We start from the raw sequence: 27,343 nt of genomic DNA on the forward strand, positions 1-27,343 counted from the left end.
TTTTGGTGAGATTGCCATTTTTCACAATATTGATTCTTCCAATCCAAGAACAAGGGGTGTCTTTCCAATTCCCAGTGTCTTCTGCAATTTCTGTCTTGAGTGTTTTAAAGTTTTCATTGTTGAGATCCTTCACTCCTTTGGTTAGGTTTATTCCAAGGTACTTTATTTTTATGAAATTGTGTGTGTTTTTTTAAAAAATTATTTGAGAGAGAAAGAGGCAGATAGGGAATGGGCATGTCAGGGTCTCCAGCCACTGCAAATGTATTCCAGATGCATTCCCCTCCTTGTGCATTTGGCTTACAGGGGTCCTGGGGAGTTGAACCTGTATCCTTTGGCTTTGCAGGCAAGTGTCTTACTGTTATGCCATCTCTACAGCCTTCCAGCTCCTCTTTCAACTTTTTGAGTAAAGTCTCCAACTTTGCTTCACCAGTCAGCCCTTCCTAGATTTCATTCTAGCATAGGAGCCATGAACCCTGGGTTGTTCTTCCCGGGTGTACGTATGCTGACAGAGGGATGAATGGACTAGGGCTAAAGCAACCAAAAGTACAAGTTATGTCCCACTCAGTGTTGACAGCAGAACACCGGGAGTTCAGACTGGGACTGAGTGGAAAGCTACTTCCTTGAAGGTAATTTTCATGGTGCTGAGGGATGCTATGCAGGCCACTGGGGGAAAGCGGTCACCAATGGCCCCACTCAGTAGTAGACCTTGCATGCTGCAATAAATGTATTTTAACACAGACTTAAGCACAAGAGTTAGGAAAAGGTGTTTAAAAAAAAGACAAACCTGGGTAGAGGTACATCTTTCCAAGAAAGACTATCAAAAATTAAGGGCTACCCAAGTGTGGGTAATGGCTATTAAATCTTGCTATTAAATGTCTAAATGTTAGCCATAGATACAGTTTTAGTGGCTCTAAAGTTACATCTCAAAAAGGTTGCTAAGAAACAATTCTAATTTGGAGGGCACCAGTTTAGTAATTCTCCTGAGCTTTGCATCTTGGACGGCTAATACAATACAAGAGTAATAAATCAAGTTATAAGAGAGCCAGAAATAATAAGCATAACTACACAGAAAAACCATACAGAAATTCTTCATAAATTAACTAAGCTTCTGTTTATGGAGCAACTTTTAGAATCTTTAGCTCAGTAGGATAATAAGTCTATAGCACTGACAAAAAAACAAAAACAACAGCAACAAAAAACAAAAAACCAGAGCTTTCAGGCTAGAGAGATGGCTTAGCAGTTAAGGCACTTGCCTGTGAAGCCTAAGGACCCATATTTGACTCTCCAGATTCCACGTAAGCCAGATGCACAAAGGTGAGGTAAATGCAAGGTTGCACATGCCCACTACGTGGCACAGGCATCTGGAGTTCAATTTCAGTGGCAGAGGCCCTGGTATGCCAATTCTCTCTCTCTGAAAAAAAACTTTAGGTCTTGAGAGATGTCACAGCAGTTAAGGTACTTGCCTGCAAAGCCTAACAACTCTGGTTTGATTCCACAGTACCCATGTAAAGCCAGAGGCACAAGGTGGCACATGCATGTGAAATTTGTTTGCAGCAGCTGGAGGCTCTGGTGCAGCCATTCTCTCTGTCTGTCTCACTTTTCTTTATCTCTCTCTCTGCTTGCAAATAAATAAAAAATATTTTTTTTTAAAAAAAAACAAAGCCGGGCTAGAGAGATGCCTTAGCAGTTAAGACACTTGCCTGCAAAGCCTAAGGACCCAGGTTTGATTCCCCAGTACCCACGTGAGCCAGAGGTAATGCATGGGTCTGGAGTTTGTCTGAGCTGGCTAGAGGTCCTGGAATGACCAGTCTCTCTATCTGCCTCTCTCTCTTTCTCTCTCAAATAAATAAATAATTTAACTTACAAAAATCCAAAGCTGGGCATGGTGGCACACACGCCTTTAATCCCAGCACTTGGGAGGCAGAGGTAGGAAGATTGCCATGAGTTCAAGGCCACCCTGAGACTCCATAGTGAATTCCAGGTCAGCCTGGGCTAGAGTGAGACCCTACCTTGAAAAACAAAAACAGGGCTGGAGAGATGGCTTAGCGGTTAAGCGCTTGCCTGTGAAGCCTAAGGACCCCGGTTCAAGGCTCGGTTCCCCAGGTCCCAGGTTAGCCAGATGCACAAGGGGGCGCACGTGTCTGGAGTTCGTTTGCAGAGGCTGGAAGCCCTGGCGCGCCCATTCTCTCTCTCTTCCTCTATCTGTCTGTCTCTCTGTGTCTGTCGCTCTCAAATAAATAAATAAATAAATAATTTAAAAAAAAAGAAAAACAAAAACAAAAACAAACAACAACAAAAAATCCAAACCTTTAGACTTCTTAAAAATTTAGGAAACAGTGCCAGCAATCACAAAATCCCTCATTTCCTGATGTACAATTGGATCTCATACAATAACAAAATACTTATTTGGTTAAGGCAAATAGATGTAGCCCAGGTTTCCCAAATGAAAAGATTTGCATCTAAATGGTTCTGATTCAAAATAGCCAAGCATGGTGACATACATCTTTAATACCAGCACTTGGGATGCAGAAGTAGGAGGATTGATGTGAGTTTGAGGCCACCCTGGGAATACAGAGTGAGCTCCAGGCCAGCCTGGGCGAGATGAAACTCTACCTCAAAACAACCTAAAGAAAACAAAACAACAACAAAAATGGTAGAAAGTGCCAGGCATGGTGGTACATGCCTTTAATTCCAGCATTTGGGAGGCTCAGGTAGGAGAATCCGTGAGTTTGAGGCCAGCCTAGGAAGGAAAATAGGAGAATCAAGCTTCTTTTAGGCAGTTTCAGTTAGAAATTGAGATCCAGAGAGAACCAGGAGATGCCCCTCCACATGTCACTTCGCTCTGGCAGAAGAATGGACCGCTTGGCAGGAACGAAACTCCTGTCTGATCAAGACTGATCTATAGCGCCCCCTGCTGCCCACAGTCTAGCATGATACCCAGATAGTTGGACCCTCCAAATTTACAAACCAATCAAGTCTTCCCCCTTATATACCTGTATAGAAAATGTATTCTTTGGACAGATCCAGGCATAGGTGAGTGGCTTTCCCCCTCACCCAGCCTGGATTGGATGGGTTGGGTGCAGAATATTGCTTCTTTGTCTGGGTGGTTTTTCTGCTTTATAGTTTGGAGTAACTTCTCACTTTAATTATATGCATGACTTTCCTCTGGTCTCTGAAGCTACCACATGTGTATTTTCCTTACACTCACTCTAGCTCTATCACATGAGTGTTTTTTAAAAATTCTAGACCTGTTACCTGTGTAATTTCTCTAAACTCAGGGTAACCATAGGTATAAACCTCTTTGCTACTCAGTTCTCATTTGAATATTTTCTCTCTGCTATTCTTCCTTGAGCCACCCCTCCCCCCCGCGCACCCACACACCCTTTTCATTTTGTTTTTTCAAGGTAGAGTCTCACTGTGGTCCAGGCTGACCTGGAATTCACTATGTAGTCTCAGGGTGGCCTCGAACTCACTGTGATCCTCCTACCTCTGCCTCTCGAGTGCTGGGATTAAAGCTGTGTGCAACCACGCCCTGCTTCTATTTGCTCTTTTAACTTTTTTCCATGGGGAAACTCAGGATGAATACTATGGGTGTTCCTTCTAAATCTCCCTACATAAGCACTTAATTTCACTCTTTCATGTGTTCATTCCCTAAAAACCTCAATTGCTCTTAAATGAATCTCACAGACTATCCCACATGAGTGCGTGTCTCCTGCCTCCCACATGCTTGCGACTCTGCTCTCGCCTTCTTCCTAGATCCCAATTTCCCTTAAGTAACCCCACAAATTGTGATTTCTCCCTAGATAAACTTAATAACTCATAATTTATCCTCTTGAGTTTATTTTTATCAATTCTTTGTTAAAAGAACAGACCTCAAATCCTCCTGAATCCCAGAATCCTGCATCACTAGGGCTACAGAGTGAGCTCCCATGAGCCTGGGCTAGAGTGAGACTCTACCTGAAGAAAACAGTAGAAGGGGCTGGGAAGATTGCTCAGTGGTCAAAAAGGTGCTTGCTTGCAAAGCCTGCTGGCCTGGGTTCAATTCCCCAGTCACTCATGTAAAGACAAACTGGCATTTGTTTGCAGCAAGAGATCCTGGAATAACCCCCTCCAAAAAGAAGAATAAACTGTTTTGGAAAGTTGAGTCACACAGGATGATACCAGACATAGAGCAGTGAATCAGAAAATTTACTCATGCCGACATTATGAAATTTGCAGAAAATGAATGGAACTGGAAAGAATCCTATTAAGTGAAATGACTCAAATGCAGGAAAACTAAAACTTCGTGTTCTTGCTGACCTGCAGGTCTGAGCTTGTAATATTTATAAGTATGTATGTGTAGGGGACAAATGTGGACAAGACCTACAGTGGTAGAACTGTAACCAAAATCAAACGTGAAGAAGAGGAAGGTGGCTGGAGAGATGGCTCAGCTGTAAAGGTGCTTGCCTGCAATGCCTAGCAACCTCAGACAGATTACCCAGGACACAGGTAAGCCAGATGCACAACATGGCACACGTTTCTGGAGTTCTATTATAGTGGCTAGAGGCCCTGGCCTACCAATCTTCTCTTGGTCTCTGTCTTTTTCTTTCTCTGCCCTGCATAAAAACCAGTCTGTTGGCTTGTCTTAAATAAATAGAGAAATGGAAGTCTAGGAAGAGGCTGGAGCTAGTCTGGGAAGGGGAAAGGCTGACTCACATGTCCAGAGATCACAGGACAGACAGAGGTGGAAACAGCACAGACAAGCCTTTATAGTCAATTGAAAAGGCATTCTTTCATCAGGATTAGTTATGTAGGGGAAGACCCGATTGGTTTGCAGATTCCAGGGGGCTGACTAAAGGCCAGGCCACCTAGGTAGTGTGCGAGACTGTGGAGACAGCAGGGGGCGCTGCAGCCTTGGTGGATGAAACTGGATCAGAAGAGCGGTTCTGCCAAGGTGGAGTGGCATCATCTGGTCCTCTCTTTGGGCTCCTGTCCCTAACTGAAACTGCCTAAAAGAAGCTAGCTTTCTCCTGAGTCTCCTTCACTGTCCTCTACAGATGATTGTGGAGTCTTTTTTATTTATTTATTTATTTGAGAGCGACAGACACAGAGAGAAAGACAGATAGAGGGAGAGAGAGAGAATGGGCGCGCCAGGGCTTCCAGCCTCTGCAAACGAACTCCAGACGCGTGCGCCCCCTTGTGCATCTGGCTAACGTGGGACCTGGGGAACCGAGCCTCGAACCGGGGTCCTTAGGCTTCACAGGCAAGCGCTTAACCGCTAAGCCATCTCTCCAGCCCAATTGTGGAGTCTTTAAGTGCCCAGGTATAGCTGGATCATATGGGAGTTCTATTTCTAATTTTGTTTTGTTTTGTTTTTTGGAAGTAGGGTCTCACTCTAGCCCAGGCTGACCTGGATCTCACTCTGTAGTTCTAGGCTGTCCTCGAACTCACAGCGAACCTCCTGCCTCTGCTTCCGAAAAGCCACCATGCCTGGCTCTATTTTTTCCATTAATAATGGTGTTTACAATATTATGCTTTCTTATATACAATATTTTAAAACTATTTTTAAAAATTATTTACAAGCAGAGAGAGATAGGAGAGTGAGAGAGAGAGAGAATGAATATGGGCACACTAGGACCTCTAACCATAGCAAACAGACTCCAGATATATGTGTCACCGTGCATCTGGCTTTATTTGTGGGCTCTGGAAAATTCAACCTGGGTTGTTAGGCTTTGCAGGCAAATTATACATACACACACACACACACACACACACACACACTGGATCATAATGGTAAGTTAGATTAGTGTGATCCAGGAGATTTTTTAAACTTTTAATAAAGTTATTTATTTATGAGAGTCAGAGAGAGAGAGAGAGAGATTGAGACACAGAGAGAATGGGCACACCAGGGCCTCCATGGGTGTACCAGGGCCTCCAGCCACTACAAATGAACTCCAGATGCATGCTGCACCTTGTACATCCAGCTAACATGGGCCCTGGGGAATTGAACCTGGGTCCTTTGGCTTTGCAAGCAGACACCTTCACAGCTAAACCAACCCTTTTTAAACATTTTTTTTTTAAAAAAAAACATTATTTATTTGCAAGCAGAGAGAGAGAGAGAGAGAGAGAGAGAGAGAGAGAAGAGAGGCAGACAGAGTGAGAATAGGCACGCCAGGGCCTCCAGCCACAGCAAATGAACTCTGGATGCATGTGCCCCTTTGTGCATCTGGCTTACATGGGTCTTGGAGAATCAAACCTAGGTCCTTTGGCTTCGCAGGCAAACACCTTAACTGCTAAGCCATTTCTCCAGCCCTTAACTTTTTTTTTTTTTTGACAGCTTCTATACTTATACACAGTAAACCATATTTCTCTCTCTACTCCCACTTTCCCCTTCACAAATCCACACTCCAACCTATCCCTTCTCTCTCTCCATTAGTCTCTCTTTTATTTTATTTTTTAATATTAATGTCATCATCTTTTTCTCCTATTATGAGAGTCTTGTGAAGGTTGTGCTAGGCACTGCAAGGTCATGGATATCTAGGCCAATTTCTATCTGGATGATTGCATTGTAAACAGTCCTACCCTTCCTTAGGCTCTTATACTTTTTCTGTCACCTCTTCTGCAATGAACCCTGAGCTTTGGAGGGTGTGATAGAGATGTTTCAGTGCTGAACACTCCTCTATCATTTCTTCTCAGCACTGTGGTGCCTTTTGGGTCATCCTCATGGTCACCACCATCTGAAAAGAGAAGCTTCTCTAACCATGAGTGAGAGTAGCATTAATATATGGGTATGAATGTTAAGTAAAGTGCTTACAGGGCAGTTTGATGAGCATAATATATGCACTTAGCCAGACAAGAGCAGGCATTACACTCCTAAGGCTCATGACCTCCCCCACTGTAGGATTTTGATTAGGTTTTCAGTACCAGGCATGTATTCCTTCCCACAGAGCAGGCCTCCAGTTCAATTAGAGAGCAGTTGGTTTCCCCCAAAACAGACATGCCACTATTGTATTCATTCAGTCATTTGGCCTGGCGGGCCAAACTTGAGGCTTGCAGTGCTCACTGTTTTCCCTGCTGATGGTATCTGTCTCCCATTGCAGCTTTTTCCAGCTTCCTGTTAGCTGGTCTATAGGGAGGAGGTTTTCAGCTCAGCCCAGCTTGATTTCTTAGTGTCCTTGCAGCCCAGGCATGTGGAGTCTTCAGCAATAGGTTTTTACCATCTATTCCTGGTGGGAAACCCTTGGCAATAGCCTGTAATGTTTTGGGGGCATCAGGAACCTCCCTAGCCAACAACTCACTGGGAGGTATCCCATCCCTGGCACTGAAACTTTTCTAGTAACAGTCCATGTTTCTGGGTGTGCTAGTATCCAAAAGAGTAAGTTATCAAATGGTTTTTTCACAATATCCTGAATTTTGATTAATCCTCCCCTCGCTATTCTTTTACTCAATCTCCTCCCCTGACCTCATTTAATGAGTCTCTTTATAATGGCTGCGCAGATTACATCTCTCTCCTGAGTGCTTCCTTCCTATCTATTCATCCTCATATGGCACACCTTTGGAGTAAGCCTCCTGGCAACATGGACAATAGCAAGTTCCCAAGTGCACAGAGTAATGTGATGTTTGGCAAAAAGGAAATAAGGGGCTGGAGAGATAGCTCAGTGGTTAAAGGCACTTGCATGCAAAGCCTGATGGCCATGGTTTGATTCCCCAGCACCTACATCGAGCCAGATGCACAAAGTGATGCATGTATCTGGAGTTTGTTTGCAGTGGCAAGAGGCCCTGGCATGCACTTTTCCTCTCTCTCATTCTCTCTTTCCCTCTCAATCTCTCTCCTTGTAAATAAATAAGTAAAATAAAATAAAAATCTTGGGCTCCTTGAAACCACATGTGTGTGACTAGAACTTGACAACTGATTTCAACAGTTGCAAAGAATTAAATGTTATCAATTCAGAGCCAGTTCAGTCTTTGATTTGATTACTTACCTTAATACAATTAACTCCAGCAGATCCAATTCCCAATGATTTTAAAAACATCTGTTATTACAAGTGGGTGCAATGACTTATGCCTATTATCCCAGAACTTGGGGGGATAGTCTGTTATACAGAGTCAGTTCCAGGTCAGACTGGAATAGAATGAGACTCTGCCTCAAAATTCTCCTCTTTGGGCTGGAGAGATGGCTTAGTGTTTAAGGCACATGCCTGTGAAGCCTAACGACCAGAGCTCAATTCCCCAGTATTCACTTAAGCCAGATACATAAGGTGGCACATGTATCTGGAGTTTGTTTGCAGTGGCTAGAGGCCCTCACATGCCCATTCTCTCAATCAGTCTCTTCCAAATAAATAAATAAATAAAATATTTTAAAAAAATTCTCCTCTTTGCCCAGCTGGAAGAGGAGGTAAGGGAATGGAGAGTTAGGGGAGTCTCCATCACAGAAGTCTTGAGGGTGAAGAAGTTCATGGAAAGGGTAGGGTCTCACTCTAGCTCAGGCTGACCTGGAATTTACCATGTAGTCTCAGGGTGGCCTCGAATTCACGGCGATGCTCCTACCTCTGCCTCCCGAGTGCTGGGATTAAAGGTGTGCGCCACCACACCTGGCCATACCCATATATTAATGTTACTCTCACTTTTGGCAGAGAATCTTTTCTTTTCAGATGGTAGTGACCTTGGGATGACTTGGAAGGAATCATGGTGCTGGGAAGAAGTGAAAGGAGTGCCCATCACTGCAATATCTCTATCACACCTTCCAAGGCTCAGGGTCCTTTGCAGAAGAGGTGGCGGAAAGAATGTAAGAGCCAGCCGGGCGTGGTGGCACATGCCTTTAATCCCAGCACTTGGGAGGCAGAGGTAGGAGGATCTCCGTGAGTTCAAGGCCACCCTGAGACTACATAGTTAATTCCAGGTCAGCCTGGACCAGAGTGAGACCCTACCTCAAAAAAAAAAAAAAAAAAAAAAAGAATATAAGAGCCAAAGGAAGGGTAGGACTCCTTACAACATGCTTCTTCAGACACAAAATGGCCAAGATATCCATGACCTCACACTGCCTGACACTACCTACACAAGACCATCATAATAGGAGGAAAATAAAAGAGAGACTGATTGAGAGGGGGAGGGGATATGATGGCGAATGTTATTTCAAAGGGGAAAGTGGGGGGGGGGTTGGAGGGCATTATCATGGGATATTTGTTATAATCATGGAAGTTGTTTATAAAAACAAATTTGAAAAGAAAAAAAAAATAGGCATGCAAGGGCCTTCAGACGCATGCACCACCTTGTACATCGGGTCCTAGGAATCAAACTGAGGTCCTTTGGCTTTGTAGGCAAGTGCCTTAATCTCTAAGCCATCTCCCCAGCCTTTTGCCTTCTTTTGCCTCTTTTGCCTTCTTGACTATTAGGTGTCCTTCCCCATATAGCTTAAATAACTTTGCAGGGAGTATAATATTTGAAGTATATCTTGACTCTTGGGGAACAACTATTCCCATCTTGTGTTAGGGTGAAAACTGAACTAATTTCACCAAGGAACAAAGAAAGAAAAGTTCAATCCTTTTGGGTAATGGCTGGATTTCATCAAACTGGGCTGAATACATTTTGCATTTTGAGTTGGCATGAACCTATGTGGACAAAGTTTGGAATGTTATGGCTTAAAGGTATCATGTTTAAGCCGGGCATGGTGGTACACGCCTTTGATTCCAGCACTCAGGAGGCAGAGGTAGGAGGATTACCATGAATTCAAGTCCAGTCTGGGACTACACAGTGAGTTCTAGGTCAGCCTGAGCCAGAGTAAGACCCTACTTCAAAAAACAAGAATCAAAACAAACCAAAAAAAAAAAAAAAAAAATTAAGGGGGCATGCTGGGAAGATGGCTTAGTGGCTAAGGTTTGCTTGTCTGCAAAACCAAAGGACCCAGGTTCGATTCCTCAGGACCTATGTAAGCCAGATACATAGGTGGCACATGCTTTTGGAGTTTGCAGTGGCTAGAGGCCCTAGCACGCCCATTCTCTCTCTTCCTCTCTCTCTCTCTCTCTCTCTCTCTCTCTCTCTCTCTATCTGCCTCTTTCTCTCTCTCCCTAATAAACAAAACAACTTTTTAAAGTATCATGTTGGAAGGTGGAGGTGGTGGCATATGCCTTTAATGCCAGTACTCAAGAGGCAGAGGTAGGAGGATCACCATGAGTTTGAGGCCAGCCTGAGACTACAGAGTGAGTTCCAGGTTAGCCTGGGCTAGAATGAGTTCTACCGTAAATAAATAAATAAATGTATTATGTTTGAATGTCAAGTCAACAAGTAGTAGTCTTATGATAATTAATTTCTGGTTGTCAACTTGACAGGATTTAGAATCACCAGAGAAACAAATCTCTGGAAATATATATGAGGGACTTTCTAGATTAAAATAAGTAAGTTAGAGAGGCCCCTGTAAGTATGAGTGGCCCATTCCTGGGCTGGGGCTCTGAACTGAAGAAAAGAAGAAGGAAAACTGAGCAGGAACATTTATTACACTCTGCTTCCACAGTGTGGACTGAGTGTGATCAGCCGCCTCCATGCCTTCCTCAGCGTAATGGACTGTAACCTGTCCTTGGCACTATGATGGTCATGGCAAGCCACTGTGATTGCCATTGAGGCACAACAAGAAAGCCTTGGCTCCCTCACACAAATGGTACTGCAGAGTCACACAGCCTAAATGTGAGAGGTTTGTGCAATACTTAATGAAATATGTTGCTTTTAGGTTAATAATTAACAGTTGTTTGAACACAATTTTATAAAATCAGAAGAGATGATTAAGGTATATTCAAACCTAAACTAATATCTGTCTAGAGTCACAGGTCTTGATCCATGAGAAACTGGTTATTCGGAATAATAGCCCCTGTGGCTCCAATACTCATACTTCTGTTTCTAGCTGGTGCTTTTGGTCCCTGTATCATAAACCTAATAGCTTGATTTGTCTTCTAAGATGGGTGTGGTGGCACACACCTTTAATCCCAATACTTGAAAGGCAAAGGTAGAAGGATTGCCATGAGTTTGGGGCCAGCCTGAGACTACATAGTGAATTCTAGGTCAGCCTGGGCCAGAGTGAGACCCTACCTCAAAAAAACAAAACAAAACAAAAAATTAGCCAAGTGTTGTGGCACCTGCCTTTAATCCTAGCACTTGGGAGGCAGAGATAGGAGGATTGCTGTGAGTTCAAGGCCATCTTGAGACTACATAGTGACTTCCAGCTCAGCCTGGACTAGAGCAAGACCCTACCTTGAAAAAGAAAAAGAAAAAAAAAATTGATGTGCTTTCTAGAATCCAACAACTACCACAAGCAAAAGCACCATTCTCTCAAGGCTACCAACCAGAACCCAACCAAAAACACTGAATATGAAATGGACCTCTCCAGCTCCAACCCTTGGGCAGAATAGGAAGAGAGTTCTGTGTGCTTGTTAGGCAAGGACTCCAACACCCATCAGCGCAGAAGAAGTTACAGAAGACCATTCATCATCCTTCAGCTCCTCAAAAAGATCTCTAGGGGCTGGAGAGATGGCTTAGTAGTTAAGGCACTTGCCTATGAAGCCTGAGGACATGTTTGACTCTCCAGATCCCACATAAGCCAGATGCACAAAGGTGAGGCAAGCACAAGTTTGCACATGCCCAGAAGGTGGTGCAAGTGTCTAGAGTTCAATTGCAGCAGCTGATGCCCTGGCCGGCCAATTCACTATCTCTCTAAAAATAAAATTAAATTAAAAAAAGATTTCTAGGATACAACTCTCAGGGTAAACTGAGGTAGGAGAACAGGGTGGAGAAGAAGATTCCACAGGTCTCTGTCCATGAAAGAAACCAATGGCAGAGGAAAACAGGAAGCCCCTCTCTCAGAAAGGCTACATGTACAGAGCATATTAGGAAAAAGTGCATGATATGAAAGGGATCCATAAAAAGCTCACAGGGCCCCGACTTAGTCTCACTGGGGCCTTGGCTTCTGTCCAGGTCTGGCCCACTTTCCAGATGTTTTTCTCCTTTAATAAACTATCTCATTTTCTGTTGCTATCACGTGGTTCTGTTGTAGGACACAAGAACCTGGACATCTCAGTGAGTGTCCTCCAAACTCAGAGCCATGTCTCTATCTAGAAACAGTGTCTATGTCATATAAAATGAGGTACCCCGTGCTAGAAGGTGAGAAAGTGCTAGAAAAAAAATAAGTAAAGAAGGAATGAAGGAAGGAAAAAGAAAAAGAAGGAAGGGAGGATATAAAAGAGCATCAGGGGCCATGTTATGGGGGTGGGGATGAATTAGATTCATTTTTTAAAATTTTGAGGTAGGGTCTTGCTGTAGCCCAGGCTGATTTGGGATTTATTTTGTAGTCTCAAGCTGGCCTTAAACTCAATGTGATCCTCCTACTCTGCCTTCCAAGTGCTGGGATTAAATGCAAGCACCACTGTGCCCAACTCCCTCTCTCTCTCTTTCTCTCTTTTAATCTTTGTGTAATTGTGTGGGTATGATGTGTTAGGATGTGTGTGCATGTGTCTCGGCACTTGGGAAGTGGCAATAGGAGGATCAGGAGTTTGAGGGATGCCTTAACTATACAGCATGCTTCAGACAGCCTGGGCTACAACATCTTATTAAAACAAAAAAAATCAGGGCTGGAGAGATGGCTTAGCGATTAAGGGGCTTGCCTGTGAAGCCTAAGGACTCATGTTTGACCCTCCAAGATCCCACATAAGCCAGATGCACAATGGTGACACGATCGCAAAGACACATGAGCACAAGGTGATGCACACATCTGGAGTTCTGTTGCAGTGGTTGGAGACCCTGGCACACAATTCTCTCTCTCTTTCTCTCTTTCACTTAAAACGAACCACCGAACTTCCGGCCAAGATGGCGACCACCTAGCTGCACTGCAGATACCAGGGGAAAAAAAAAGATAGATGCAGATCCTAAGGAGAGAGCTGCCCCAACATACCTCAGAAGGGGCCCAACTGAAACTAAGGACAATTGGTGAAACAAGCAAGGGTGATGTTTTCCTGTGAACCGGATACCAGCACAAAGGGGAAGGAGACCAATGCAGAGAAAAATCAACTCCTACTAAATCAGAGAGCCAGAGCCTCAGAGGCCCCCAACACCTCAGCACTGAAGCAGACCAAAAATGAACCCAACATGGCTCAGGGAAATTTTGCGGAAGAGGGGGCGGAAAGAATGTCAGAGTCACATGTTGGGTCATGATATGCAGAGACATTTATCATACCAATAACTGGGGGCTAACGCCACAATGCATGACCCATTTACATCAATTAGGAGGGTCCAATGGGAGGGGGTAGATCACAGATGAGCCTAAACAATGTTACCAAACTGCCTGTATTTGCTGAAAAGAAAACTAATAAATTAAATTTTAAAAAAAGATAAAAAAAAAACCACCAAAAAATTTAAAATGTTTTTCTCATCACTAATGGTACTACTTTAATCCAGATCCTCATGGCCTTAGTCATAATATTGAAATAGTTTTCTATCTGACTCCCCCATTTTCTTTTCATTTTAATATATCTCACATGTTACTGCTAGGGAAACATTCCCAAAATACTATATGAACACATATGTATCACCTTATTAATCCTCTTGACAGTTCTATGAGAATGGTATCTTGATTACATGTAGAGTCTTTGGCTACTTTTCAAGATTGTCCAGTTTTATCTCTGCTTATCCAATATTTCTTCTCACCAATACTCCTCAGAAACTTTAAGCTTCACTCAAGTTTCTGACATTTTCTTTCACACCCACTCCTGACCTCATATCAAATTCTGCTTTACATCGTCTCAGTCATAGAACACCCTCATCTTCTTTATTTTAGTATACCCATCTGTCAAAGGGAGAAATAGGATCCCACCATGAAAATGTTTTAGACTGCCGTAACCTTTGGCTATCTTTTTTGTATAACTTTACTTAACTCCCTTTCCATATAGAGCCTTTACTACTCTACTTTGAATGTATTTACTCCAGTCATTATGTCTAATTATCTCATGTGACTTCCTTAATTTAGCCTGTCTTTTTAGTTGTACTACAAATCAATTATGAGACCAGTCCAGGCTGGGGACATGGTTCAGTGGTTAAAGACACTTGCTTGCAAAGCCTATAGGCCTGGGGCTCAATCCCACAGTATACACATAAAGCCAGATGCACAAAGGGGTGCATGAATCTGGAGTTGGTTTGCAGGGACAAGAGGCCCTGACATGTCTATTCTTTCTCTCCCCAATTTTCTCTCTGCTTGCGAATAAATATGCATCTGGAGTTCATTTGCAGTGGCTGGAGGCCCTGGCAAGCAATTCTCTGTCTCCCTTTCTCTGTCCCTTTCTCTCTCTCTCTCAAAAAAAAAAAGTTTAAAAAATTGTTATAATATCAAATTGATTGATACATCTAATAATACTGCAGATAATTAGAAAACCCAAGAATTAAATTAATCCAAGGTGCAAAAATCTTTACATTATAGTGGAAAAACACAAAAAATAAGGACAATATAAATCTACCAAAAAGTATTAATCCATCACAAATGACCTCTAATGAGACTGGTGTGGAGGAAATGTCTGAGAAAGATTTCAAAAGAATGATTATAAATATGCTCAAGGAAATAAAAGAGGAAGTCAAAGGAATCAAAGAAGACACAGGAAACCAGCTTAATGAAATAAGGAGGTCAACACAAGACATGAATAAGGAGATAGAAATAATATAGAAAATACAGATATACTAGCAATGAAAAACAAAGTTAATCAAATAAAAATCTCTGTAGAAAATCTCACCAGTAGAATGGATGAAGGAGAGAAAACAATATTTAAACTAGAAGACCAGGTGGCAGATCTATTTCAGTCCAACAAAGAGAAAGACAAACTAGTAGAAAGGTATGAATGGGAATTTCAAGATATTCAAGAGAGTATGAAAAGATCAAACATAAGAAGTTGGAGTATAGTAGAAAAAGAAGAATTTTACTCCAAAGGCAAAGTAGGTATTTTCAACAAAATTATAGAATAAAACTTTCCCCAAATTGGGAAAGAGATGCCAGTGCAGATACAGGAGGCCTTTAGAACCCCAAACAGACAAAACCTGGAAAGAACTTATCGCCAAATTATAATTAAACTACCAAATACACAAACCAAAGAAAATGTATTGAAAGCAGTTATAATAATCAAGGCACATATAAAGGCAAGCCCGTCAAAATCATAGCAGATTACTTAACACAAACTTTAAAAGCCAGAAGGGCTTGGAATGATGTATTTCACGTTCTGAAAGATAACAACTGTTAACCAAGGTTACTTCGTCCTGCAAAGTGAGACTTTCAAATAGACAGAGAAATAAGGACATTCCACAACAAAAACAGGCTAAAGGAATATTTGAAGACAAAACCAGCTCTACAGAAAATACTTGAAAGATCCTCCATGCTGAAAAGAAAGAAAAGCACACATATAAAGAACTGGCAGAAAACAAACTATAATCAAATACCAGTTAATACAAGAAAGCAAAGGTAAAACTGGAAGAAGTATAAACCAAGAAAAATGGCAAAAATAAATACACACCTTTCAACAATAACTCTTAATATCAATAGCATCAATGCCCCAACCAAAAGACACAGGTTTGAAGACTAGGTTAAGAAGCAGGATCCTTCAATTTGTTGTCTTCAAGAAATTCATCTTTCTACAAAGGATGGACACTATCTTAGGGTGAAAGGTTGGAAAATGATGTTTCCAGCAAATGGGACTGCAAAACAAGCAGGGGTCGCTATCCTAACACCTGACATGGCAGACTTCAGTCCATCGTTAGTTAGGAAAGATAAGAAATGTCACTTTATATTGATTAAAGGCACACACCAACAGGAGGACATTACAATCCTAAACATATATACACCTAGCATAGGGGCTCCCAGTTTCATCAAACAAACACTATTACAACTAAAGTCACAGTTAACACCAAGCACAGTTGTAGTGGGTGACTACAACACCCCACTCTCATCAATTGAAAGGTAATCTCAGCAAAAAATAAGCAGAGATATATTTAGATTACATGAGGTCATAGAACCAATGGACCTAACAGATATATACAGGGCATTTCATCCAAATGCTGCAGAATACACATTCTTTTTAGCAGCATAAGGAACAGTCTCTAAAATAGACCATATATTAGAGCACAAAGCAAATCTTATCAAATACAGGAAAACTGAAATAATTTCTTGCACTCTATCTGATCACAATGGGATCAAACTACAAATCAATTGCAAGAAAAGTTATTGAGTTTACACAAATTCATGGAAGTAAACAATACACTACTAAATGATGAATGGGTCAATGAAGAAATCAAGAAGGAGATCAAAAGATTCATAGAATCAAATGATAATGAGAACACAACATACCAAAACCTTTGGGACACAATGAAGGAAGTCTTAAGAGGAAAATTTACAGCTTTAGTGCCTATATTAAGAAATTAGAAAGGTCTCAAGTAAACAACTTAATGCTTTACCTTAAGGCCTTCGGAAAAGAATAACAAGGCAAACCAAAAATCAATAGATGAAAAGAAATAATAAAGATTAGGGCAGAACTTAATGAAATAGAAACAAACAAAAAAAATCTGAAGAATCAATGAAAAAAAGAGTTGATTTTTGAAAGGATAAACAATACCGATTAAACCCTTAGCAAATCTGACACAAATTAATAAAATTAGAGATGAAGAAAGGAACCATCACAACAGACACCAGAGAAATTCAAAAACATCACAGGTACATACTATAAGAACATATACTTCACTTAGTTTGAAAATCTGAAAGAAATCGCTGATTTCCTTGATTTATATAACCTATCAAAATTAAATCAAGTTGAGATTAATGACTTAAATAGACCTATGAAAAGTATGGAGATCCAAGCAGTTATAAAAATTCTCCCAACTATAAAAAGTCCAGGCCCAGATGAATTCACTGGGGAATTTCACCAGACAATCATGGAAGAACTAACACTAATGCTTCTCAAACTTTTCCATAAAATACAAAAGGAAAGAGTTCGAAACAAGACAAAGAGAGAACAAAAGAAAAAAAAAGATTACAGAGCAAGCTCTCATAAACATAGATACAATTCTCAACAAAATATTGGCAAACAGAATACAAGAATATATCAGAAAGATCATTCACCCTGATCATTCACCAAGTAGGCTTTATCCCAGAGATGCAGGATGGTTCAACATATGCAAGTCAATTAATGTAATATATTATATAAATGGACTGAAGGACAAAAATCACATGATCATCTCATTAGATGCAGAAAAAGCATTTGAAAAAATCCAACATCCCTTCATGATAAAAGTCCTACAGAGCCTGGGAATAGAAGAAACATATCTCAACATAATAAAGGCTATTTATAGCTTGGCATGATGGCACATGCCTTTAATCCCAGTACTTGGGAGGCAGAGGTAGGAGGATCAAGTTATCATTATTACAGATGACATAACTCTATACATAAAGGACCCTAAAGACTCTACCAGCAAACTGTTAGAGCTGATAAACACCTATAGCCATGTAGCAGGATACAAAATGAACATAAAAAAATCAGTAGCCTTCCTACATGCTAACAACAAATACACAGAGGATGAAATCAGAGACTCACTCCCATTTACAACTGAATCAAAAAAAATTAAATAGGGCTGGAGAGATGGCTTAGTGGTTAAGCGCTTGCCTGAGAAGCCTAAGGACCCCGGTTCGAGGCTTGATTCCCCAGGACCCACGTAGCCAGATGCACAAGGGGGCACACGCGTCTGGAGTTCGTTTGCAGTGGCTGGAGGCCCTGGTGCGCCCATTCTCTGTATCTATTTGCCTCTTTCTCTCTCTCTCTGTCACTCTCAAATAAATAAAAACAAAACAAAACAAAACAAAACAAAATTTAAAAATAAAAAAAAAATTAAATAAAGTACCTTGGAATAAACCTAACCAAGGAGGTGAAAGATCTTTACAATGTAAACTTTAAAACACTCAAGTGATAAATTGCAGAAGATATTAGGAAACGGAAAGACATTCCTTATTCTTGGATTGGAGGAATAAATATTGTGAAAATGGCAATTTTACCAAAAGCAATCTACATTTTTTTTTTTGAGGGGTTTTACATTTTATTTCCAAGAAATGACGTCTTGTTTTCACAGAGAAGAGGTAAGCGAGATCACAACACAGGCTGCCTCGGGGGAGGCCATAAGGTATACCCGACTGTCCACAATCAACGGCAAGGGGTTCATCTGAGGTACAGAAACAGCAACAACTTAAAAAAAAAGAAAAAGAAAAAAAGAAAAAGAAAAAAAGAAACAAAAACCCAGAGCCCAAAACCATCTCACATGTAGTGAAGCAGTCAGCGCGAGTCCCAGTGCAGCCTCGTACAATGAAGCTGGCACCACGGGAGGCCGGAGACACAGGGCTTCCTAACCCTGTCTCGGCACACACAGCTTCTCAGGTGACCTCCAGAGCGGTCCAAGGGAACCCCAGCATCCTCTGGAGCAGCCCAAGCTCCCTTCGCCTTGGAGTCTCTCAAATGCCCTTGGAGCATGATGGTCTCTTTGTTTTTCGTTCCCTGAGAAGGACTTTCCGTCGTTCTCTCACTTCTGAACTCAGATTATCCACCATCTTATCAATGCAGTTATCCAGGACCAAGGAGCGGGTTTTAGACTCGATGTCCTTGCGACAGATGGGGCATTCTATCTTCCGCTTCATCCACTCTTGATACAGTAGGAGCAGAAACTGTGGGCACAGTTCAAGGTGACAGCCTCAATGAAGAACTCCGAGCGAACGATACACTGGATGGAGCTCGTACTCCAGCACGTCGTTCATGTGGCTCAGCACCTCCTCCTTCTGTGCTTGCACCTTCTCCTTTTCTTCTTTGGTCTGCTCCAGCTCTTTGTTCTTGGCCTGGATGATCTTCTCAAAGTCCTTCTTGCTACGGTTCAGCTCCTCCATCAGAGTTCGGTGCTCCTGCAGGGCCTGGGCCAGCTGCTGCCGCAGGTCCTCTTCTCCTCGCTCCTTCTCCGAACCCTGGAGGTGCCGCTCCTCTTCCTGGAACGTCCTCTCCAGCTGCTCCACCCTGGCCTGCTGCTGGGCCTGCCCTGCACACAGCTGGGTCTGCAGGTCCTGCAGCTCCTTCTCCATCTTCACGATTTTCTTCGAGCTCCCCTTGCGCGCCTGCTTCCTCACGTTCAGCACAGCCACCTGCTTCTCCTGCATCTGCATCTTCAGCTTCAGGATGCGAGACATGGTCACCTTGAACTGCTCCAAGCTGCTCTGCGACGCTGCCGGGTTCGAAGCTTTATGCTTCTTATGATGAAGCTCTATGACTTTTGGAGACGCAATGTAAATGTGAGTCCCTGTCATCTTCTCGGGGTCAAGAGTCAACTTGGGGTACAAAAAGCCCAGCGAGTGACTTGCCCCTTCGCCTTTCCCGTGTAAAACCACCGGCTGACTGGGCTTAAGAGACACTTTGCTGATTTTGGATGTGAAATTCGAAGGGCCTTCAGCCGCAGTCTCTAATTCGTCTAAACTGCATTTCCTCTTAGTTCTCGAGCCTTTGTTTTTTTCCGTCTGGTCATTCTTTGGGGCAAGACAGGGATGCAGTCTCTCCAAGTCTTCTTCGGTGACCTCGTATTCATTTCCGCAGTCTCCTTATTTTCCAGAGGCACTCCCAGCTGGACGTGGTCTCCCTTATGGAGGAAATAAACCTGCAATGGTGCCAGACGCTCTCTGCTCAGCCAGACACCGTCCAGACTCTCATTGTCCATAATTGTCCACTGTCCTTCTGGATTCTGCTTCAGAACACAGTGGTTTCGAGAAATCATCAGAGGGCAGATTTTTGATACCAGCTGGTATGCGACGCCAAATCCTCGACCCTATTGTCACCCGGGAGACTGAAAGGAGACTTTATCGCTTGTAGTAGCAGCTACCCTCGCCCTGCTCACGCCCGTCCTCCAGCAGCAGCCATTCCGTGTTCATCCCCAGCCGCCGCAGGCACCAGCTCCGGCCCCCAGCCTGGGCCCCGGGGACCACAGGGCCGGGCTCCCGCTTGACCCCACTCGGCCCTGGGTGGGGGAGCCGGGTCAGCGAGGAGCGAAACTCCCGGCTCAGCTCCCGCAGCTTCCAGGGGTCCCGCTGGCCCGCACCGTAGCTAAACAACAGCGCAATCTACATTTTTAATGGAATCCCCATCAAAATTCCAAAGGTATTCTTCATGGAAATAGAAAAAACAAGCCAAAAATTCATTTGGAAGCACAGAAACCTTGAATATCTAAAACAATTTTGAGCAACAAAAATAAGGCTGGTGGTATCACTATACCTGATTTTAACCTATATTACAGAGCCACAGTAACAAAAACAGAATGGTAGTGGCACAAAAACAGACAAGTAGACCAATGGAACCAAATAGAGGACCCAGATATAAGTCTGGGTATTTATAACCACCTTATCTTTGACAAAAATGCCAAAAATATGCATTGGAGAAAAAACAGCCTCTTCAGTAAATGGTGCTGAGAGAACTGGATATGTATCTGTAGAAGGATGAAAATAGATCCTTATATTTCTCCATGCTTAAGAATTAAGTCCAAGTGGATCAAAGACCTTAATATCAGGTGAAACTGCTAGAGGAAAAAGTAGGGGAAACTGTTCAACATATTGGTCTTGGCAAAGACTTTTTGACTATAACCCCAATTTCTTAGGAAATAAACTACAGATCAAATGCTGGGACCTTATGAAATTACAAAGCTTTTGTACAGCAAAGGACACTGTGAATAAAGCAAAGAGGCAACCTACAGAATGGGAGAAAAATCTTTGCCAGCTGTACATCTGACAGAGGATTAATATCTAGGATATATAAGGGACTCAAAAAACTAAATAATAAGAAAACAAACAACCCAATTAAAAATGGGCTTTGGAACTAAATAGAGAGTTCTCAAAAGAAGAAATACAGATGTCATATAAACATCTAAAAAAGTGTTGTGCATCCCTACGATCAGGGAAATGCAGATTAAAACTGCTTTGAGATTCCATCTCATTCCTGTCAGATTGGCTACCATCATGAAAACAAATGACCATAAATGCTGGTGAGGATGCAGAAAAAGAGGAACCCTTTTGCACTGTTGGTGGGAATGCAATCTGTTCCATCCATTGTGTAAATCAGTGTGGAGATTCCTCAGACAGCTAAAAATAGATTTAACATATGATCCAGCTATATCACTCATACGCATATATCCTAAGTACTCATCTTACTACCTTAGGGATACTTGCACAACCATGTTTATTGTTGTGCTATTCACAATAGCTAGGAAATGGAACCAGCCTAGATGTCCCTCAACTAATAAGTGGATAATGAAGATGTGGCATATTTACACAGTGGAGTTCTATTCAGTGGTAAAGAAAAATAAAGTTATGAAGTTTGCAGGAAAATGGATGGATCTGGAAAGGATTATACTAAGTGAGGTAACTCAGGCCCTGAAAGCCAAAGTCACATGTTCTCTCTCATATGTGGATCCTAGCTACAAATGATTAGACTTCTATGTGAGCAGGAATAAAACTCAGTAGCAGAGGCCAGTAAACTAGAAAGGGTATATAAACAGAATAGAAAGGGAGGGAGGAGTGGGGGACTTAATAGGATGGTAATATATATATATATATTTATATATGTGTGTGTGTGTGTAATTTTAAAACAAGGTTTATTTATCTATTTATTTTTTGAGACAGAGAGAAGGAGAGAGAGAGAGCAAGAGTGAGGATGGGCATACCAGTGCCTCTAGCCACTGCGAACAAACTCCAGACACATGAGCCACCATGTGCAGCTGGCTTAAATGGGACCTGGAGAATTTAACCTGAGTCCTTAGGCTTCTCAGACATGCGCCTTAACCGCTAAGCCATCTCTCCAGCCCTCACACCCATATGTTAATGCTACCCTCACTTTTGGTACAGAAACTTCTCTTTTCAGATGGCAGTGATCTTGGGATGACTCAGAAGGCACCATGGTGCTGAGAAGAAGTGACAGAGGAGTGCTCAGCACTGAAATATCCCTATCTCTTCTTCCAAGGCTCAGGGTCTAATGCGGAAGAGGTGGCGGAAAGAATGTAAGAGCCAAAGGAAGGGTAGGAATCCTTACAATATGCTCCTCCCAGACACAAAATGGCCTGGATATCCATGACCTCACAGTGCCTGATACTACCTACACAAGACCATCATAATAGGAGGAAAAGATGATGACATAAAAAAGAGAGCGAGAGAGACTGAAAAAACAAAGAGGGACTTCTGGTCAAGATGGTGTCCACCTAACCATGCCTCACCTCCCAGGGAGGGAAAGGCAAGGCATTGAGGGTTCAATGGGTCTTTTAAGGGAGAGCAATCTCTAATAGATCACTAGTGGAAGGGCGCGGAGGGGCAAAAAAGGGAATCAGCTGATTCCCACGCTCTCGGGTAACCCACCAGTCCCCCAATCCCCCCAAGCAGCCGCCCTAGCCACAGTCCCAGCTTCAGGATACTCTTGCACTAACTGCAGGCAATCATAGGACTGAGGCCATCATAGTTCTACCCTTGTCGCTACGCACAGGCGATCGCCTGGCTACCCCTGCCAACATGCAACCTCAGGCCGGCTCTGCCTGCCCTCCCATCCACCTACCCATGCGTGAGCTCAGGCCCACTCCACCCATCTGCCCATGTGAGCTTAGGCCCGCTCTGCCCACCTGCCATGTGCAAGCTCAGGCCCACTCCGCTTGTCTGCCTACACAAGAACCAGCTCAGGCCTGCTCCACCTGCTCGCCCATGCTCCGCCCATCCTCCAGCCTGCATGAGCTCAGGCTGACTCCCCTGAAAGGCATCGCTTCCCCCACCTATTGAGACCATAGTCACATTTTCCCTGCCCATCCATACATTGCGATGGGCAGACCACAGCACAAAAAGGAATAACATGAAAAATCAAATCCAAGTAGATCCACAAAGATCACCCAGTCCTCTAATGGATGTCTCTAATCAAAACATAGAAGATGGGCTGGAGAGATGGCTTAGCGGTTAAGCGCTTGCCTGTGAAGCCTAAGGACCCCGGTTCGAGGCTCGGTTCCCCAGGTCCCACGTTAGCCAGATGCACAAGGGGGCGCACGCATCTGGAGTTCGTTTGCAGAGGCTGGAAGCCCTGGCGCGCCCATTCTCTCTCTCTCCCTCTATCTGTCTTTCTCTCTGAGTCTGTCGCTCTCAAATAAATAAATAAATAAATTTAAAAAAAAAACATAGAAGAAAGACTTCCAGTTAAGATGGCTGCATATGGGCTGGAGAGATAGCTTAGTGGTTAAGCGCTTGCCTGTGAAGCCTAAGGACCCTGGTTCGAGGCTTGTTTCCCTAGGACCCACGTTACCCAGATGCACAAGGAAGCGCATGCATCTGGAGTTCATTTGCAGTGGCTGGAAGCCCTGGCACACCCATTCTCAATCTCTCTCTCTCTCTCTGTCTCTCTCTCTGTCTCTCTCAAATAAATAAAAAATGAAAAACAGGGCTGGAGAGATGGCGTAGCAGTTAAGCGCTTTCCTGTGAAGCCTAAGGACCCCCGGTTCGAGGCTCGATTCACCAGGTCCCACGTTAGCCAGATGCACAAGGGGGCACACGCATCTGGAGTTCGTTTGCAGAGGCTTGAGGCCCTGGCGCACCCATTCTCTCTCTCTCCCTCTATCTGTCTTTCTCTCTGTGTCTGTCACTCCTAAATAAATAAATAAAAATTAAAAAAAAAAAAAGAAAAACAAAAAGATGGCTGCATAGGAACCACGCCATAGCAGCCTATGGGGAACAAAAGCCAAAACAACCCCAGCAAAATACACACTTTTACTAAAACGTGAGGTGTATAAGAAATTAAAATAGCAGCTGAGAAGTAGGAGAGATCCAGGGCATCCAGACCCCACACAGGCAGGCAGAAGCGGCTCCAGCAGCGGCAGCACCAGGTCCACAGGGCCACAGCTGCAAGGCTTGGCTTGAGCCACAGGAAAAGCCAGGTGAGGGGATTTTCCACCCACACCAGAGCTCTTCCTAAACTCAAGAAACATGGAGAACTGCAGTGAACAATGGAGGAGCAGATCACGAGGAGGAGGATCACATAGACCAGTGAGAGAACTAGAGCCACCAGCCACAGCCTCCCCTCTCCCACTGCCAGGCAAGCACCAGCAAGCACCAGAGACCAGCGGAAGGGAGATCACAGCACCCAGCACTGGCGACCAGAGCAGTGATTCAGGGACCCAGCCAGCCTACTTGAACCCACAGTGTATCAAAGAGGGATCCAAGCAGGAGAACAGCAAAACTGAGACCAAAATCATCCCAAATGGTAACTGGGATTACCCCAGGTCAGTACTCGCCTAATAAACCTGGTATATAGGCCTGAACTGGAAGTGCTAATTGCATCTTCCATATCAGGATAAACTATATGTTAAATCTGATGGATGGTCAGACTTGCCCTCCTTAAATAAATTATATTTTGGGCTTCTTATTTGTTGCTTCTTGATTTTATAGTGGCTTTGTTTCCTCTTCTGTTATACATCAGGGAAGGACCTCACCTGGTCACAAGCTGACCTGGAACCCTGAACAGACCAGAGATCTTAACCTTCTTGTTGTCAGGATTAAGGGTGTGGGTGGGGCACCACACACCCTAAAGGACAGTTAGAGGATCTGGTTGTCATAATACCTACTCTTGCATAAATACTCTGTGCTGTTTTTCATTGGAAGTATACATTGTTTAGTTAAATTTTAGAATCTGCCTATATTTTGTTCCACTCAGCTGACTTGAATACTGTCATAGCAGGTAAACCCAACACCTAGGGCCACCTTTGTACATACTCTGAGAGTCTTGAGAGCCACACCTAGCACCTTAAACTCCTACCCTGAAGATATATAATATCACATTGATTGATACATCTAATAATAGTGCACCTAACTAGAAAATTCAAGCATTAAATTAATCCAAGATACAAAAATATATATATTATAACACAAGAAACACCAAAAATCAAGACAATATAAATCCATCAAAAAGTATTAATGCATCAGAAATGACCTCCAGTGAGAATGAGTTAGAGGAAATGCCTGAGAAAGATTTCAAAAGAATGATTATAAATATGTTCAAAGAAATCAAAGGAATGAAAAAAGAAATCAAAGGAATCAAAGACACAGAACACCAATTTAATGAAATAAAGATGTCAATACAAGACATAAATAAGAAAATAGAATTAATAAAGAAAACCCAATAATTATTAGCAACGAGGAACACAGTTAGTGAAATAAAAATAACTGTAGAAAATCTCATCAGTAGAATGGATGAAGGAGAGGACAGACTATCTAAGCTAGAAGACCAGGTGGCAGATCTAATACATTTGAACAAAGAGAAAGACAAACTAATAGGAAAGTATGAATGGGAATTTCAAGATATTTGGGACACTATGAAAAGATAAAACATAAGAATTCAGGGTATAGTAGAAGGAGAAGAATTTCACTCCAAAAGCATAGTATGCATATTCAACAAAATCATAGAAGAAAAATTCCCCCAAATGGGAAAGAGGTATCAATGCAGATACAGGAATCCTTTAGAAGACTAACCAGACAATACCTGGAAAGAACCTCTCCTCGCCATATTATAATCAAACTACCAAACACACACACCAAAGAAAAAATATTGAAAGCAGTTAGAGAGAAAAATCAAGTTACCTACAAAGGCAAGCCTATCAGGATTACAGCAGGTTACTCAACACAAACTTTAAAAGCCAGAAGGGCTTGGAGTGATGTATTCCAGGTTCTGAAAGATAACAACTGTCAACCAAGGTTACTTTATCCTGCAAAGCTATCCATTCAAATAGATGGAGAAATAAGGACATTCAATGACAATAGCAGGCTAAAGGAGTATTTGAAGACAAAACCATCTCTACAGAAAATACTTGAAAGAATCCTCCATGCTGAAGAGAAAGAAATGCACACATATAAGGAACCTTGAAAAACAAACAATATTCAACATGAGAGAGCAAAGGTAAAACCAGAAGAACTACAAAAAAAAAGTGGCAAAAATAAATACACACTTTTCAATAATATCTCTTAATATCAATGGCCTCAATGTCCCAACCAAAAGACATAGGTTTGCAGACTAGGTTGAAAAGCAGGATCCTTCAATTTGTTGCCTCCAAGAAGCCCACCTTTCTACAAAGGATGGACACTATCTTAGGGTGAAAGGTTGGAAAACTGTGTTTCAAGCAAATGGACCTAGAAAACAAGCAGAGGTTGCTATCCTAATACCTAACAAGGTAGACTTCAGTCCAACATTAGTCAAGAAAGACAAGGAAGGTCACTTTATATTGATTAAAGGCACACTCCAACAGGAGGACATTACAATCCTAAACATATATGCACCTAACATGGGGGTTCCCAAATTCATCAAACAAACACTATTAGAACTAAGGTCACAGATAACACCAAACAGAGTTGTATTGGCAGGTCATCCTGGAAAAAAATAAATGGAGTCATCTGGAATAAATGAGGTCATAGAAGAAATGGACCTAACAGATATATATAGGACATTTCGTTAAAAATGCTGGAAAATAGACATTCTTTTCACCAGCACATGGAACATTCTCTAAAATAGACCATATATTAGAACACAAAGCAAATATTAAAAAATACAGGAAAATAGAAATAATTCCTTGCATTCTGTCTGACCACAATGGAATCAAACTACAAATAAATCACAAGAAAAGCTATAGAGCATTGTTGCAGTCTGGTTCACATTGCTGGTAGAAATCACCCAACCAAGAGCAGCTTCTGGGAAAAAGAGTTTTATTTTGGCTTACAGGCTCAAGGGGAAGCTCCACGATGGCAGGGGAAAACGATGGCATGAGCAGAGGGTGGACATCACCCCCTGGCCAACATAAGATGGACCATAGCAACAGGAGGGTGTGCCAAACACTGGCAAGGGGAAACTGGCTTTAATACCCATAAGCCCGCCCCCAACAATACACTCCCTCCAGGAGGCATTAATTCCCAAATATCCATCAGCTGGGGAGCTAGCATTCAGAACACCTAAGTTTATGGGGGACACCTGAATCAAACCACCACAAGCATACACAAAATCATGGAAACTAAACAATACACTACTAAATGATGAATGGGTCAATGAAGAAATCAAGAAGGAAATCAAAAAATTCATAGAGTCAAATGATAATGAGAACACAATATACCAAAATCTATGGGACACAATGAAGGCAGTCCTAAGAGGTAAATTTATAGCTTTAAGTGCCTATATTAAGAAATTAGAAAGGTTTCAAGTAAACAACCTAATGCTTCACCTTAAAGCCTTGGAAAAAGAAGAACAAGGCAAACAAAAATTAGTAGATGGTAAGAAATAATAAAGATTAT

At 42.5% G+C, this 27,343-nt stretch overlaps 1 pseudogene; it reads right to left on the bottom strand.

Moving 5' to 3' along the window:
- Positions 1-18,348: 18,348 nt before the first annotated feature.
- On the bottom strand, positions 18,349-22,737 carry LOC123462852 (annotated as a pseudogene).
- Positions 22,738-27,343: the final 4,606 nt, after the last annotated feature.

This window comes from Jaculus jaculus, chromosome 8, assembly GCF_020740685.1.
Source record: "Jaculus jaculus isolate mJacJac1 chromosome 8, mJacJac1.mat.Y.cur, whole genome shotgun sequence".
NCBI classification, from domain to species: domain Eukaryota; kingdom Metazoa; phylum Chordata; class Mammalia; order Rodentia; family Dipodidae; genus Jaculus; species Jaculus jaculus.